The sequence below is a fragment of the Anomaloglossus baeobatrachus genome, chromosome 2 (assembly GCF_048569485.1).
Source record: "Anomaloglossus baeobatrachus isolate aAnoBae1 chromosome 2, aAnoBae1.hap1, whole genome shotgun sequence".
Taxonomy (NCBI): Eukaryota; Metazoa; Chordata; class Amphibia; order Anura; family Aromobatidae; genus Anomaloglossus; species Anomaloglossus baeobatrachus.
Genome location: NC_134354.1, coordinates 668,990,418 through 669,004,241, shown reverse-complemented (window position 1 = coordinate 669,004,241; position 13,824 = coordinate 668,990,418). Strand labels below are relative to the sequence as shown.

General features: G+C 49.0%; 1 protein-coding gene across 3 annotated transcripts in view; it reads left to right on the top strand.

Moving 5' to 3' along the window:
* AVIL (advillin) overlaps positions 1-13,824 on the top strand; it is a 138,578-nt gene that overhangs the window by 81,041 nt on the left and 43,713 nt on the right. The gene's annotated exons all lie outside the window — the stretch shown is intronic.

Here is a 13,824-nt window from a genome sequence, read left to right as displayed (position 1 = left end):
CGGCATCGTAAGAGATATCATAGCGTGTGACAGCTACAAACGACTGTGAACAAGCAAAAATACTCACCTTATCGTTGCTCGTTGACTCGTCGTTCATTTTCATAATGTCGTTCTTCCTTCTGCCCGCCGGTTGTTCGTCGTTCCCGAGGCAGCACACATCGCTCTGTGTGACACGCCGGGAACGACTAACATCTCCTTACCTGCGTCCTCCGGCAATGTGGAAGGAAGGAGGTGGGCGGTATGTTACATCGCGAACATCTCCGCCCCTCTGCTTCTATTGGGCGGCTGCTGTGTGATGTCGCTGTGACGCCGAACGTCCCTCCCCCTTCAGGAAGAGGATTTTCGCCACCCACAGCAAGGTCGTCTGGGAGGTAAGTACGTGTGACAGGGGTAAACGACTTTGTGCGACATGGGCAACAAATTGCTCGTCCTAGCTTAGAAGTCACTGAGTATAGGCAAATTGACTGATTCCTGGCCGGACCTCAGGGGTTCATCCACAACCAAAGTCCCTAAAGAAGGCAAAAGCCCACCGAGACCGGGTGAGCGCCACCGCCAAGGGCCAAACACCCAACGGGCCAGCGCCTGCGGGCAACTGAGGGCTCCTCCGGTAGCTCAACGCCGGGGAGCGGGCTACCACTGCTCAGGCAGGGGGGGGCCGAAACACAAACATCCAGAGGTGCACGGGAAAAGGGGCCACCATCAACCTCACACGGGACATCAGCAGCCGGCCGCGGGGACCGACCAAATCCGAACTTTGGTTTACCAGTGACTCAGTGTGAATTAATCGTGAGTACACCAGTGCCATCCGGGCACGACACACTACACCGCGGCACGGCGCCCTGCACCCCGACTACAACAACCACCAACCCCTACAGTCCCCCACCGGGCCCCGGGACACACCGCCCCTACCCACGGAGGGGCTAACATCTCGGCTGCGGCCGCAAAACCGATCCCGGACGAGCCCGCCACTACTTCAGCCGCAGCGGTGGTGCTTCCCCCGTCACCACGACCCGTGGGTGGCGTCACGACCCATTACACGACCACCATCCTCCCACCGCCTACTTCCCCTTAACAAGAGTGACGTGGCCCCCGGTCTGGAGGTGCTCGTGCCACCGACAAACCCGAGCCCGGACCTCGAGCGGATCGGCCCGAGCAAGTGCAGGAAGCGGCCGGGCCCCTCTCAGGGCGGTACACACAGACCACACTTCCTTCAGAAAAAGCGTGTTGCGAAACAGCTGTTAGCAGGCTACTTTACCATCAGAACCAGCCTCTTACACACCACCAAGTACTGTATAAACTCTTCTACAGAATTTACTTTGTGCCCTCCATTCTCTTGCACACTGCTCCTATCCTGGGCATTTTGATAGCTACTCTCATTGCTTACAAGGAGTCAAGTCGCTAGAGCAGGGCAGTGCCTGCTAATGATTGAGTTGCACTCTGTATCTAATTCTTGTGGTACACTCATGTGGGGCGCACGATTGTTTACATGCCTGACTACAGGTGTATATATATATATATATATATATATATATATATACAGTACAGACCAAAAGTTTTGACACACCTTCTCATTCAAAGAGTTTTCTTTATTTTCATGACTCTAAAAATTGTAGATTCACATTGAGGACATCAAAACTATGAATTAAAACATGTGGAATTAAATACTTAAAAAAGTGTGAAACAACTGAAAATATGTCTTCTATTCTAGGTTCTTCAAAGTAGCCTTTTGCTTTGATTACTGCTTTGCACACTCTTGGCATTCTCTTGATGAGCTTCAAGAGGTAGTCACCGAAAATGGTCTTCCAACAGTCTTGAAGGAGTTCCCAGAGAACGTTAAGCACTTGTTTGCCCTTTTGCCTTCACTCTGTGGTCCAGTTCACACCCAAACCATCTCGATTGGGTTCAGGTCTGGTGACTGTGGAGACCAGGTCATCTGGCGTAGCACCCCATCCCTCTCCTTTTTAGTCAAATAGCCCTAACACAGCCTGGAGGTGTGTTTTAGGTCATTGTCCTGTTGAAAAATAAATGATGGTCCAACTAAACGGAAAACGGATGGAATAGCATTCCGCTGCAAGATGCAGTGGTAGCCATGCTGGTTTAGTATGTCTTCAATTTTAAATAAATCCCCAACAGTGTCACCAGCAAAGCACCATCACACCTCCTCCTCCATGCTTCACAATGGGAACCAGGCTTGTAGAGTCCATCCGTCCACCTTTTCTACAAAGACGCGGTGGTTGGATCCAAAGATCTCAAATTTGGACTCATCAGACCAAAGCACAGATTTCCACTGGTCTAATGTCCATTCCTTGTGTTCTTTAGCCCAAACAAGTCTCTTCTGCTTGTTACCTGTCCTTAGCAGCGGTTTCCTAGCAGCTATTTTACCATGAAGGCCGACTGCACAAAGTCTCCTCTTAATAGTTATTCTAGAGATGAGAAGGTGTGTCCAACCTTTTGGTCTGTACTGTGTATATATATATATATATATATATATATATATATATATATATATATATATACTAGAAGGTGGCCCGATTCTACGCATCGGGTATTCTAGAATTTACGTATTGTGTAGTTCATGTATGATTTTTGTTATATATATATATATATAGAGAGATGTTGTTGTCTGTAGTTACCAAGTGTTTGTGTAGGCGCTGTACATGTTCTGGGTGTTGTCTGGGTGTGACGGGGGGTGAGAGCGGTGTTGTATGTGTGTTGTGTGTGTTGCGTTGTTTGTGGAGCGCTGTGTGTCTGTAGCGTTGTGTGTGTGTTGCGCGTTTTGTGTGTGTGTGGTGTGTTTTGGGGGGAGGTATGTTTTGAGCAATGTGTGTGTTGTGCGGTATGTGCGTATATTTGTGTGTGCCGCGGTGTTTGTGTGTGCAGCGTTGTCTGTGTGTGCAGCGTTGTCTGTATGTGTGGGTGTCTGTGTAGGGCAGTTGTTTGTGGTTCCCAGTGTGTGTGTGTGTGTGTGGTGTGTTGTGCAGTGCGCGCGTGTGTGTGTGTGTGTGTGTGTGTGTGTGTGTGTGTGTGTGCATCAGCCTCTCTTCTCTCAGCCTACCTCTCCCAGCCTCCCTCCTCCCAGCCTCCCTCAGCATCAGCCTCCCTCTCCCAGCCTCCCCAGCATCAGCCTCCGCCAGCATCAGCCTCTCTCCTTCCAGCCTCCTCCAGCATCAGCCTCCCTCTCCCAGCCTTCCCAGGATCAGCCTCTCTCCTCCCAGCCTCCGTCCTCCCAGCCTTCCCCAGCATCAGCTTTCCCCTCCCAGCCTCCCTCAGCATCAGCCTTCCCCAGCATCAGCCTCTCTCCTCCCAGCCTCAGCCTCTCTCCTTCCAGCCTCCCCCAGCATCAGCCTCTCTCCTTCCAGCTTCCCTCAGCATCAGCCTCCCCTTCCCAGCCTTCCCCAGGATCAGCCTCTCTCCTCCCAGCCTCCTTCCTCCCAGCCTCCCTCAGCATGAGCCTTCTGCTCCTAGTCTCCCCCAGCATCAGCCTCCCCATGCATCAGCCTCCACCAGCATCAGCCTCTCTCCTTCCAGCCTCCCCCAGCATCAGCCTCCTCTTCCCAGCCTTCCCCAGGATCAGCCTCTCTCCTCCCAGCCTCCTTCCTCCCAGCCTCCCTCTCCCAGCCTCCCTCAGCATCAGCCTTCCGCTCCCAGTCTCCCCCAGCATCAGCCTCCCCAAGCATCAGCCTCCACCAGCATCAGCCTCTCTCCTTCCAGCCTCCCCCAGCATCAGCCTCTCTCCTTCCAGCCTCCCTCAGCATCAGCCTCCCGTTCCCAGTCTTCCCCAGGATCAGCCTCTCTCCTCCCAGCCTCCTTCCTCCCAGCCTCCCTCAGCATCAGCCTTCCCCTCCCAGTCTCCCCCAGCATCAGCCTCCCCAAGCATCAGCCTCCACCAGCATTAGCCTCTCTCCTTCCAGCCTCCCCCAGCATCAGCCTCCCCATGCATCAGCCTCTCTCCTTCCAGCCTCTCTCCTTCCAGCCTCCCCCAGCATCAGCCTCCCCTTCCCAGCCTTCCCCAGGATCAGCCTCTCTCCTCCCAGCCTCCTTCCTCCCAGCCTCCCTCTCCCAGCCTCCCTCAGCATCAGCCTTCCGCTCCCAGCCTCCCCAAGCATCAGCCTCCACCAGCATCAGCCTCCCTCGTCCCAGCCTCCCCCACCATCAGCCTCTCTCCTCCCAGCCTTCCCCATGATCAGCCTCTCTGCTCCCAGCCTCCTCCAGCACGCCGTGCTCCTCTGCCGACACTCACACACCCGATCGCATCCACTCACACACACCCGATCGCATCCACTCACACACACCCGATCGCATCCACTCACACACACCCGATCGCATCCACTCACACACACCCGATCGCATCCACTCACACACACCCGATCGCATCCACTCACACACACCCGATCGCATCCACTCACACACACAGACACTGACGATATCGCACATACGCGCTTATACTCACAACATCCGGGGATATCACATGCTTCTGGCCATGTGATCCTCCGGCAGGTCCTGGAAGATCACAACAGCACAGTATCGAGGCCGAGAAGCAAGCGATATCCCAGGATGTTGTGAGTATGTGGATGCGATGTGATGTGTGTGTGTGAGTGAGTGTGATCTGATTTGTGTGTGTGTATGTGTGTGCTGTTATGTGTGTGTGCTGTTATGTGTCTGTATTTTCCGGCGCTGCAGGACCTTGATGTGTGGATGCGATGTGTGTGTGATGTGTGTGTGATGTGTGTGTGAGGTGTGTGTGAGAGTGAGTGTGAGCCGCTGTACACTGTTAACTATGATACACATCGGGTAACTAAGGGACCTTAGTTACCCGATGTGTATAATGGTTACCAGCTTTCACGGCCTCCGTGAAGATCCCAGCATCGCAAGGTTATGTCTGGCGCTGCTGGGATCCTGACGGAGCCGGTGTAGAAGCAAGCGATATCCCAGCATGTTGTGATGTGTGAGGTGTGTGTGAGAGTGAGTGTGATCTGATGTGTGTGTGTGTACTCACCTGGGAATCGGGGCTCCGTGTCAGTTGGGCCAGAGCGAGCGTGGATTGCGTGAGGGGGGCGGGGCCTGCAGAGAGCCGGGGCGAGAGGCCAATCCGTGTGGGGGGGCGGGGCCATGGCGAGCCCAGCGGCCAATCAGCTTTGTGTCACCGTAAGGACACAATTTCGGAGCATGACAGACAGACAGATAGACAGATAGACAGACAGATAGACAGACAGACAGACAGAATAAGGCAATTATATATATAGATATACAGTTAGGTCCAGAAATATTTGGACAGTGACACAAGTTTTGTTATTTTAGCTGTTTACAAAAACATGTTCAGAAATACAATTATATATATAATATGGGCTGAAAGTGCACACTCCCAGCTGCAATATGAGAGTTTTCACATCCAAATCGGAGAAAGGGTTTAGGAATCATAGCTCTGTAATGCAAAGCCAACACACACACACAACGCTACACACACACAGCGCTCCACAAACAACGCAACACACAAACAACACTGCTCTCACCCCACATCACACCCAGACAACACCCAGAACATGTACAGCGCCCTACACAAACACTTGGTAACTACACACAACAACATCTATATATATATATAACAAAAATCATACATGAACTACACAATACGTAAATTCTAGAATACCCGATGCGTAGAATCGGGCCACCTTCTAGTATATATATATATATATATATATATACAGTTAGGTCCAGAAATATTTGGACAGTGACACAAGTTTTGTTATTTTAGCTGTTTACAAAAACATGTTCAGAAATACAATTATATATATAATATGGGCTGAAAGTGCACACTCCCAGCTGCAATATGAGAGTTTTCACAACCAAATCGGAGAAAGGGTTTAAGAATCATAGCTCTGTAATGCAAAGCCTCTTCTTTTTCAAGGGACCAAAAGTAATTGGACAAGGGACTCTAAGGGCTGCAATTAACTCTGAAGGCGTCTCCCTCGTTAACCTGTAATCAATGAAGTAGTTAAAAGGTCTGGGGTTGATTACAGGTGTGTGGTTTTGCATTTGGAAGCTGTTGCTGTGACCAGACAACATGCGGTCTAAGGAACTCTCAATTGAGGTGAAGCAGAACATCCTGAGGCTGAAAAAAAAGAAAAAATCCATCAGAGAGATAGCAGACATGCTTGGAGTAGCAAAATCAACAGTCGGGTACATTCTGAGAAAAAAGGAATAGACTGGTGAGCTAGGGAACTCAAAAAGGCCTGGCCGTCCACGGATGACAACAGTGGTGGATGATCGCCGTATACTTTCTTTGGTGAAGAAGAAACCGTTCACAACATCAACTGAAGTCCAGAACACTCTCAGTGAAGTAGGTGTATCTGTCTCTAAGTCAACAGTAAAGAGAAGACTCCATGAAAGTAAATACAAAGGGTTCACATCTAGATGCAAACCATTCATCAATTCCAAAAGTAGACAGGCCAGAGTTAAATTTGCTGAAAAACACCTCATGAAGCCAGCTCAGTTCTGGAAAAGTATTCTATGGACAGATGAGACAAAGATCAACCTGTACCAGAATGATGGGAAGAAAAAAGTTTGGAGAAGAAAGGGAACGGCACATGATCCAAGGCACACCACATCCTCTGTAAAACATGGTGGAGGCAACGTGATGGCATGGGCATGCATGGCTTTCAATGGCACTGGGTCACTTGTGTTTATTGATGACATAACAGCAGACAAGAGTAGCCAGATGAATTCTGAAGTATACCGGGATATACTTTCAGCCCAGATTCAGCCAAATGCCGCAAAGTTGATCGGACGGCGCTTCATAGTACAGATGGACAATGACCCCAAGCATACAGCCAAAGCTACCCAGGAGTTCATGAGTGCAAAAAAGTGGAACATTCTGCAATGGCCAAGTCAATCACCAGATCTTAACCCAATTGAGCATGCATTTCACTTGCTCAAATCCAGACTTAAGACGGAAAGACCCACAAACAAGCGAGACCTGAAGGCTGCGGCTGTAAAGGTGTAAGGGGTAGTCGGACCCCTGGTAGTGAAGGAGCGTTTTTTCCCCCCCTGAAGACGCCACAGTAGTATGGTGGCAAATTGTAAATGTTGATGGTAAAATGTTACCTGTCATAAACTGTTTCCCCACTAGGTGCCAGTGTAGAGCAGTGGTTCCCCTGGTAACAGTGGCAGGGAAGGAAGGGGCAGGGCAGCCTAGGTGGGGAAGGAAGGGTTCTGAATGCAGAGTCCAGTGTGCAGTGAGATGTGAGAGGCGAGCAAGCTCGGTCTGAGGTGACGGGGCAGAGTGTGGGAGTGAGACGAGGCAGTCAGCCTGAGTGAGTACTCTTGGCTAGAAAGCAGAGGAAACCCATGAGAAACGGTGGAAGAGTTGGGACTAGTCCGGAGGCGGTGGTGTGTACTAGAGTGGAGTGCAGCTATCAGGGGGATAACAAGTGGCCCCTGCAGGCGAAGGTTAGTGCCCTGACAAAGAAGTGGAGAGGTGAGAACTTATCCAGAGCCGGTAGTGTGTGCTGGATCTGCCCTACAGTAAATCCGGGTTAGAGCGCAGCTACTAGGGGGTTAACGTATGTCCCCTGCAGGCAAAGGAAAGTGCCCGTAGAGAAAAGGAAACCGTTTTTGTAGAAAAGGACCTGTAACTTGTAACGTACTAAAGTAAGCCTGCTGCAAACAAAAAGATGGAAGCTTTGTTTAATAAATCGGTGTTTGGTTTACCCGCTGCCTGCAATTGTCTTTTTCCTGAAAGTGAAGAAGGAGCTGGAGAGCACAGAAAGAACGCTGTCATGAATGGGCCCCATGCATCCACACTCTGCCCCAACAACACACCTGTTTTGCAAGTGACGGCCGGGCCGGGGTTCAGCCTGCGGCCCACAAGGCGAGGGGACTCGACTACACCCCCTGAGGCGCCCCCTGCCCCCGTTACATTTTGGCGTAGTCGGCAGGATGAAGCCTGCATGCAAGAAACCATGACCAGAGACTGTGAGGAACATCAAGTGGTGCCTGACGTGCTGAACGGGCCACAAGATGGCGGCAAAATGGCGGATGTCCTCATGGACTCAGCAGAGGCGCGAAAAGTTGGCGCCAAACGAAAAGCGCTGGGCTTGCCTGGGAGGAAGAAGCCCGGAGTGCGCCACCCAAAGAGGGGAGGTACTTGCCCCAAGAAGCTGCAGAGGTCTAGAGATGTGGGCGGCGCCGCAAGAAAGAAAAGGCGTCGCCAACGCTATGCAGACCTGGTGGGTGAAGCCGGAGGCGGAGTGTGTGCTAAAGCGAGAAAAGAAGAACCGCCTCCACCTTCCCCGGCGCCATTGCAATCCCAGCAGCAGAAGCAACAGTTCCAGTTACCTGTGCTACACAAAATGGAGGCCAGGACAGACAAGCAAGCCGTAGCGGGAGCGCTGGTGCCCGTAGGACGCGGAAGAGGACGTCCGATGGAGAGCTCGGTGGGAGAGTTACCCACCATCACGTTGCCGGCAAGCATGATAACGGTCGTGACTGGGGTCTCGGAGAAACCAGCGAAGGTCACGTTTTTTACCTCATGGGATGCCGTTACCGGGGAAACGACGACGGAAGTCCGGGCCACCTACAAGTCCCGGCTGACTCTGGGGAGCGGGCCACCAGGAGCATCCGTACAGATTCCGGAGGCGCCCGCGTCTGTTAAGGTAGGCCCTCTGCTTCAGGAGTTAAGGCCCTGTACTGGCAAGATATCCCAGAACCAGATGTAATCGTCCGGAAGAGAGTGATTTGTTTGCCATTGAAAACCGGTACTGTTGAAAGCCGGTGAATGTTTCCAGTTACAGTAACGTTAAAAGTACTGAACCCGGGAGGAGCTTAATGCAGAACTGTGCGTGGACTCCTTCCGTGACTGTTAAGAAGGAATCTTGTTGTCTTGTTGTTTTCTGCCCACCCAAAGACCGGGAGCGCTTGGAAATAGCCTCCGGGCAGAAGGTCAGCTAAGACCGGGAGTGCCTGAGGAGGGCCTCCGGGCAGATGTGCGACTAAGACCGGGAGCTTCCCTGGAGGGACTCCGGGCACCAAACTTGTGTGCCAGTCTGTGTGTTTTAAGTATTGTGTTTTCCTACATGTGTTGTTTTGCAGGTACGAACCTCGCCAGGAGGCTGAGGTTAAAGAGGGGAGGAATGTAAGGGGTAGTCGGACCCCTGGTAGTGAAGGAGCGGTTTTTCCCCCCCTGAAGACGCCACAGTAGTATGGTGGCAAATTGTAAATGTTGATGGTAAAATGTTACCTGTCATAAACTGTTTCCCCACTAGGTGCCAGTGTAGAGCAGTGGTTCCCCTGGTAACAGTGGCAGGGAAGGAAGGGGCAGGGCAGCCTAGGTGGGGAAGGAAGGGTTCTGAATGCAGAGTCCAGTGTGCAGTGAGATGTGAGAGGCGAGCAAGCTCGGTCTGAGGTGACGGGGCAGAGTGTGGGAGTGAGACGAGGCAGTCAGCCTGAGTGAGTACTCTTGGCTAGAAAGCAGAGGAAACCCATGAGAAACGGTGGAAGAGTTGGGACTAGTCCGGAGGCGGTGGTGTGTACTAGAGTGGAGTGCAGCTATCAGGAGGATAACAAGTGGCCCCTCCAGGCGAAGGTTAGTGCCCTGACAAAGAAGTGGAGAGGTGAGAACTTATCCAGAGCCGGTAGTGTGTGCTGGATCTGCCCTACAGTAAATCCGGGTTAGAGCGCAGCTACTAGGGGGTTAACGTATGTCCCCTGCAGGCAAAGGAAAGTGCCCGTAGAGAAAAGGAAACCGTTTTTGTAGAAAAGGACCTGTAACTTGTAACGTACTAAAGTAAGCCTGCTGCAAACAAAAAGATGGAAGCTTTGTTTAATAAATCAGTGTTTGGTTTACCCGCTGCCTGCAATTGTCTTTTTCCTGAAAGTGAAGAAGGAGCTGGAGAGCACAGAAAGAACGCTGTCATGAATGGGCCCCAAGCATCCACACTCTGCCCCAACAACACACCTGTTTTGCAAGTGACGGCCGAGCCGGGGTTCAGCCTGCGGCCCACAAGGCGAGGGGACTCGACTACACCCCCTGAGGCGCCCCCTGCCCAAGTTACAAAGGCCTGGCAAAGCATTAAGAAGGAGGAAACCCAGCGTTTGGTAATGTCCATTGGTTCCAGATTTAAGGCAGTGATTGCCTCCAAAGGATTCGCAACAAAATATTGAAAATAAAGATATTTTGTTTGGGTTTGGTTTATTTGTCCAATTACTTTTGACCTCCTAAAATGTGGAGTGTTTGTAAAGAAATGTGTACAATTCCTACAATTTCTATCAGATATTTTGTTCAAACCTTCAAATTAAACGTTACAATCTGCACTTGAATTCTGTTGTAGAGATTTCATTTCAAATCCAATGTGGTGGCATGCAAAGCCCAACTCGGGAAAATTGTGTCACTGTCCAAATATTTCTGGACCTAACTGTATATATATTCCTTTTAACGTGCGCCCCCATTAGTTTACCACACTCGAGCTTTTTACTTTACATTACGATACTGGTGTGTATACAAATAATATACATTTATTTAATCATAAAAAAATTTACGGCTGGTTCTGTGTGGTAAGTTTGTTACCCCTTTAAACCCTCCATAAGGAACTCTTTCCTCTCCACATTACCGGCGACCAATTCCATACATTTTTATGTTTTTTGTACTATTTTCTATTTTGTCTTTTAGTCATTAATAAAATATCTAATTTATTCCAATTATGCCTTATCTCCTTTTTTCTCCCCTTTTCATATGCCTTCTGGAGTTGGCACTATTCCCGAGGGATACTATTCAGTTAAGGCCCTGTCACACACAGAGATAAATCTGCGGCAGATCTGTGGTTGCAGTGAAATTGTGGACAATCAGTGCCAGGTTTGTGGCTGTGTACAAATGGAACAACATGTCCATGATTTCACTGCAACCACAGATCTGCCAAACATTTATCTGTGTGTGTGACAGGGCCTTTACTCTCTCGGTGCATTAACTATGGCCAATTTTTCGTATTTAAAGTGATAACATGTACATAAGATTGTGTGTTTACCCTGTATATCTGCATTGTCAAATTTTTTGCTGTTATATACTCTGCTATAATTATCACCTCTGGTGCCATTTCCTGTCTCAGTCTCAAGGCACTATCTGCGTGAAATAAATACTTGCTGTTTAAGTTACCAATAAATTGTGCTTTTCTGCACCATTGTATGCTTGAACCCTGTTTACACATGACATATCTGTTAGGATGTAACATTCAAACTCAGTAATGGCGGATCAGTCGATTACTGATTTAACAATGGGGAGTCTTCCTGTTGGGGCTATATTTAACAACTTACCTAAATTTACATGGGACAGTTTACTGTGGTGGGATTGGATTGAATGACTGAAAAGTATGTTACGTATGCACCCTATGACCCCTGTCTTACAGGTGGAAATAGCCCTGCTGACTTTGGACAGAGGGGCCTGATAGACAGTCATATTTAGACAACTAGGAGAGCATGATATGGTAGATAAGGTGATTAGGATCCTAAAGGACATGCATGGCGATAAGACTGACTTGGGCAATTGAAATATTCGCAAATTTTGTCGAGTTCAGAGAGAGGTAGAGATAGTGGCCCAATTTGTGAACAGTCTGCAGGAGGTAACAGCTCACATCACTAACAATCTGACAGTGAATATAGAGGACTAGAACCCCTGGACGTGGTACTAAGAGATCAAATGGTTGTGGGCCTAAGAGATTTCTAAAGCATAATTAAAAAGCCCATAACAAAAATTGTTAGGGCGGGTACAGAGCAAAGAAACGTCAACGCATTTCAAGCAAAAAAAGGCTCTTAATTACATTTTAGTTGCTGGTGCTGGATTTTTTTCCCTTTCTAATTTTGTATTTCACCTGTCAGCCAAAGCAGGTTGTCTGTGCACCACCACCCTTAATTTTCTCTAGTGAGCTGTGCATTTTTACTTATTCTGCTAAGAGATTCCTACTTGAGACAACTCTGGCAGGTATGGTCCAGAGCCATGAACTGACCACATCGAGGTTGCCCAATGCTGAGCCAGACAGTGCTCATAAATTACTTCAGGAGATGCGAGAAATCAGAGGAAAATTATCTAGTATGAGAAGAACCCTTGCAACTACCTCACAACTGGATTCTTTATCTTATCTTATTCTTTATAAAGAGAGACTTTACACCCCACTGAGAAACCAGCAGTACTGACCAAGTTGCCTACTAGATGTGCGTAGGGTTAAATATTGGACCTGTAGAGGTAGTGGACACATCTCGAGGAATTGCCCCACTCAAGAAAACCAACAGCAAAAGCAGCTCTTAAACTGACATGCACACACCACGGGGCTCGACTAGAGAGGTGAATGAAGGCGCTAAAGATGTCATTTCTGAGAGCACCACAAGGTGGGCTGAATTAGATAGACAGAGGATGCGCTGCTTAATGGACATGGGGTCTCAGGTAACCACAGCGCCAAAAGCACATTTTCGACAACACTTCTCAAACGTCACCTGATTCAGAAGGGGCCCAACCTTGAGTTTGACTGATGGCTGCCAACCAGTTGCCCATGCCAGTAGCGGGTGTAGTATGGATGGAGATAAATATCTGTAGAAGAAATGTGGGAAAGAAGGAGATTGTGCTAGTGAAAAGCCTAATTGGGGATCAACGTCCTGAAAAAAGAGGGACAGTTTCTGGCAAATAGTCGATGTGGAAGTGATTGGAGACATGTGACATGACACCATCGAGTACAAGAGTATTCCAATAGCTGATCCGGGCTAGTCAAAGGTTGCCAGCAGCATCCCAACCCCTCGGAAAAGTAATTGTAGCCCCTAATATCTCCCTGACTTTACCACATTGTCAGACAGTGCTCACTATGCCGATCTGGGCCCGGATGTCCTTAGAAGAAAAGAGTGAAGAGGGTACAGGTCGAACCCTAGGGAACAGGACAAGTAATGTCAGGACTACTGGTCGCCCGCACCTTAGTGACCATGCATCAAGGACGTGTGCTAATGAGATACATTAGTGATATGGAAAAGAAAAGTATCACCGAAAAGGGATTATCTTAAAATAATAAATATTTATTGAATATAAAAAAAACAGACAATATAAGAACCTTTAAAAATCCAAAGGCAACAATAGATACCCCAGGACCGGCTTATTATAAAGCTAAGGTTCCCCTATCAAGATTCAAATAATATGAGTCGTAATAATAATGCCAAGAAGTAATGGAAGCAAAACATATAACACTGGCTAATCAAATTGCACACAGTATGACAAGGAAAGGACAATATGCAAACAAAAACCCAATTGGGATATGAGATAAAATAATGAAGCAGCAACAGAAATAAATTGATGTGAAAACCTGTGTTTCCAAGTAGCCGTAGTTCCTATTTGCAACCAAAGATAAATGAGAAGACATGTGGATGTACCCATATATCAAAATAGGGAATAAACCCTAAAGGGTGCTTTACACGCTGCGACATTGCTACCGATATATGGTCAGGGTCACGTCGTTAGTGACGCACATCCGGCGCCGATAGCGACATCGCAGCGTGTGACACCAAGGAGCGACGATCAATGATCGCAAAATCGCTTAAAAACGGTGATCGTTGACACATCGCTCATTTCCTTAATATTGTTGCTCCCACAGGTACGATGTTGTTCATCATTCCTGCGGCATCACACATCGCTATGTGTGACACCGCAGGAACGACGAACATCTCCTTACATGCGTCCACCGGCAATGAGGAAGGAAGTAGGTGGGCAGGATGTTACCTCCCGCTCATCTCCGCCCCTCCACTTCTATTGGACGGCCGCTTAGTGACGCCGCAGTGACGTCGCTATGACACCGAACGCACCTC